The sequence below is a fragment of the Poecilia formosa genome, unplaced genomic scaffold, assembly GCF_000485575.1.
Source record: "Poecilia formosa unplaced genomic scaffold, Poecilia_formosa-5.1.2 Scaffold288, whole genome shotgun sequence".
NCBI classification, from domain to species: Eukaryota; Metazoa; Chordata; class Actinopteri; order Cyprinodontiformes; family Poeciliidae; genus Poecilia; species Poecilia formosa.
In genome coordinates this window covers 44104-48550 of record NW_006800227.1, presented here as the reverse complement: position 1 = coordinate 48550, position 4447 = coordinate 44104, and positions in this window count along the sequence as shown.

Sequence of the window (4447 nt, the reverse complement as noted above, 5' to 3'; positions counted from 1 at the left end):
ATGCTAGCTAGCTTGTTAAGGTGGGGGAGGGGAAGCTTGGGCTGAGGCCAAGAAACTAAATTAAATAAAAGAGTAGCTTGTATTCTACGGCCACTATATAACGGTATTACGTTAGTCACATTAAATTGTGACATTGAGACTACTTTTTCAATCATTGCAATGCATTTAGTCAAATCAAAGACAACGTAGACTGACTTCGAATCCTTCACAATATAACTTAATTGACTTGCTGTACAGTAAAGTTGCCATGTTTGCTAATTTGCAGTAACTTAAGACAATGTTTAACTGCTACAGACACTTGAATTGTTTAACTAAGAACACTTAAAACATGTCTTACCTTTAAGCAAACGGTAGTCCACGAAATGCTAAGCAGACTCGATGTTCCTGTGATGAAAATGCCTTGGGCGGGAAAAAGTCAAGGCCTCCCATATGAGTAAAATTTATCAATTTTCTGGATTTTTGACTTTACCAATGAAAATAAATAAATAATACTTATTGTTTTTTTGCTGATTATATTTAAATAAAATCAGAGTAAAATGCAATTAAAAAAATATTCAAATTTGGTTAATTCAGCTCAGTGAGATTCAAAACTGCACACAGTCTTTTTTATTATGTATAGTTTGCTCTTATTTATTTAGTAAATATTACTTAACCCTGATCACACTTTTTTCAGTGTACTGGTGATCTGTCGAGCTGTTGTGTGGATTGTCTTTTTTTCTTTTTCTTTTTTTTTACTGAACCGAAACACGAAATTCCACTGCACGTCGACATATTACTGAAAAAAAAAACAACTTGTATTGACACAAGTTTTAGCAAACCGATATTATTGCTTTATTGAGAATAAAACATTGGCTTGTGAAATATTTATTTCATAGTATTTTGTTTATAGGCTATTATATATATTCTGGAAATGCTTTTGGAATATTTACATGTGAGATATCTTGGCCAAGATAAAGTCACGGTTACATCTTTATCCCCCAGTAAGAGGAATAATGTTTTGTCTTACCTGGGCCATCATGTTACATGGGTCAGTGCAGTAGTGATGCACTGATCGCAGTTTTCTGGCCGATCACCGATCTTTAAAAAGCCTGACCTGTTGTTATGTCTTGTTATTGCATGTTAAGGACAGCAGGGGGAGCTCTGACTATGTATAAGATAAGATATGTGGTATGAAGGAGAAGAAGAGGGTAAAGAGAGAACAGACCCTTTTCACAGTGACATCAGACAATGACTGCCGTAACTCGAAGCGGTGTATCTTTACTTCCGGTGTGATTTTGCTTTGGGAAACGTGACTGAAAAATTCACGGATACTCATTATCTTAAGGATATAATAAAAGGTAAGGTTAATAATAACAGCATTTAAGTGTAGATAGCTGTTATTACTCATTGTCAATCCACCATTCTCTGACTGTGTATATAATAAACAGCCTCCGATCGGAGAATAAACCAGCTAGCAGTAGCTTTAGCCACAGTTGGGAAAATATATACACCGCTGTCTGTCAGTTTTGTAACGTTAAAAGGTTCACTTTCTGTATTAACTGTAATAAAGCAGTATTTACATGTTAGCCAGCAGCTGTTAGAAATGAAATCTTTGTTTACCTATTCTGTAGTTAATATATATATGTATCTATTAATAAATGAATTGATGTTGTGTAGAGTTCTGTAAAAACTATTGTTAATAGCTTCTCTTGAGTAATTACATATGTGCAACTTTTACATTTAAATTGCTTCTTTTTGTAAATTTTACACATCTGGCAACGAAGTATGTGGATGAGAGGAAATGCTAAAATTAAAGCTGCTATTGCAGACCAAAGGCATAAGGTTTGTGGCTGTTTCTTTAAAACATCTATTTAATAATTATATTAAACACTACATGGTTACTACATTACACAAACAATTACCACAGTTAACAATTTAAGTCATTGATACAGAAAATGTATTTACAAAAGGCATATCAATTTTATTTTAACAGTATGTACTCAGGGTTTACAACTTAAGAAGACATCCATGTACGGTTCTTGGCGGGTGCCAGTCTGCAGTGAACTGGTGGATGACAGAGGCAGTGGTAAACTGTAGTGAGCAGTTTGAAGCAGAAGTCCCACCATGTGATCCACAGGGCTTCCCCACCTGAGCACAAACTTCATGCACTTTGTTTCCACAGGCACCACAGCAGAGTCAAGTGTAACCTGTTAAAAGGGACATAAAGGTGTTATTCCTATGTTATCAATTTTCTACTGCCAAGTCTACAACCACAGGAAAACAAAGTATAAGAAACTTAACCTTCTAATCATAACATTTGATAAATATTCATTGGAGAAATGAATATTTCTCACATGTATATATATATATTGGACTTGTGGCTACAGGTACTGTCGCTACTTAGTGGGTGGTGAAACTAGCGTAAGTGAGGAGGGTTTAATACGATCATGCATTTTACGTGACAGGTGGCAACCCCAGTCTATACTATAAAAATCTGATTAAGATTAGAGCCTAAATACGTTCTATTTCCAAAACAGAAAGGCTACGTAATGTTAGCCAGCTAACAAATTACTANATTTAGTAAATATTACTTAACCCTGATCACACTTTTTTCAGTGATATTTGAAAATAAACCGAAATGAGTATTTTCCAACCACTCTCCAAATTTGTAATTTTCATCGGATTTCAATAAAAGGCATCCATTTTTGGCCATCTTCAATATTTTCCTTGTTGCTTGTAGGATATGGGGATTTCTTTTTGTCTGTTTGTTTTTTTTAAATTCATTTTAGAGAATTTTTGACTTGTCAAAATAAACATTTCACTGAAACGTCCTTCCTAGATGTCATTTAGGCTGCTGCATCAGATAAAAAGATTTATTTGTGGCTATCTTTAATAGCTTTTTTGATACTGCTGGCAGACAATAGATTTTTTTTAAATGGAAATTTCGCAACTACCAACCATATGATAAAGTGCCAAAGAAAGTACAGTATTTCACAAAAAATGTCCAGAATTTATTATTGTAGTACAGAGATGGTCACTTCAGCATGCCGCCCCCCACACAATGATGCCGTGGGGGGTTGCCCATGTCGCCCATATCAGAAACTGCCACTGAGCACATGATGCACATGCGCATCGTGTGTGTGTCGCATAAATTGCACAAAATCAGCACAAACGTCATGATCAGCCAGCTGGGTGATCCATCCGCTTTTCAGTTCGCAAAACCCCCAAAAATTTGTTAAACCGGCGACCCAGCTACACGGTAAAAAGCTCAGGAGGGGTTCACTCGACCCCTACAGGAGGGTTAAAACTCCGGTTATTAATTTTTATTTAGCTTCACTATGTAGCGACATTTAGCCGACTCAGGGTCCGTTCGTGTGTTGATAAGCATGGGCAGAGAGTCTACAGGTTTGGTACCAATATAATATTCAAGTTCACAAATTAATCTTTATTTTGATACCCATTTTGTGGGGCTTATTTTTATAATACATTTGCTATTTGTACGATCTCTTCGGAGGTTTTGATACTTTTATGATTTACCAAAAAAATAAAAAAATAAAATAATTTAATATTATCCTCTTGAGAACCGGCCCATACACTTAGAAGCTTATTTTTTGTTCATACTTTGAGTTACCCATTCTAGCCCTACAGTACTCTTTAGATCAGTGGTCCCCAACCTTTTTATTACCACGGACCGGTGAAGACTTGGAAAATTTTGCTGCGGCCCGGGGGGAGGGCGGAGGGGTGAACCGTCAGATAAAGCTTCTGCATGTTGGTGTTCCCGCTAAATCCTGAATATACCTAATTTGGGTTGTCTTGGGCTTTTTATCGCAGCCTGTGGGGTTTACTCTGACTGGGAACGAGAATACAACCTGCTGAATGTGACAGGGAGCCAATCAGAAAGCGCGGTGACGTCAGAACAGAGGGAAATCCCAAACAGCTGACATATCGCGCAACTGAGAGTCCAGTGGATATCGGAGATGACATGTGGAGATGTTTATTATTTTATGTAAAGGTCGTTATTATATGTTTATGTTTATTCAGTTAAAAATGTTAACTATGAAAAAACATATTCACCTCCAAATCATAGTGCAGCAAATAGCGCGGCTGCTCCCGTCGTCTTTTATCCACCGCCTTTTCTTTTTGTTACGTCTTTTATCTCTTAAAATGTCTCCACAAACTATCACTATTGAACTACATCGTCATCCGTGTTTGGTTATTCTAAATTCCCGTATGCTAGGTTGGGGGTTTTACTGGATTATCCTCTGGAATCGGGATGTTCGTGTGGTGTGTTCCTCCTGCCTTGGACACACGAACCGATCGAACCTGTTGGACTTTTATCAGCTCTGTGGTCACAGAGGTTTGGAGAATCAGCCGACAATTCTTAAATCTTGCCGTCTAAACCAGACTTAAGACTCACAAGCTCTACTCAGCTCCTCCCGACCACTGCCCAAACGCTCAGACTCTGGTC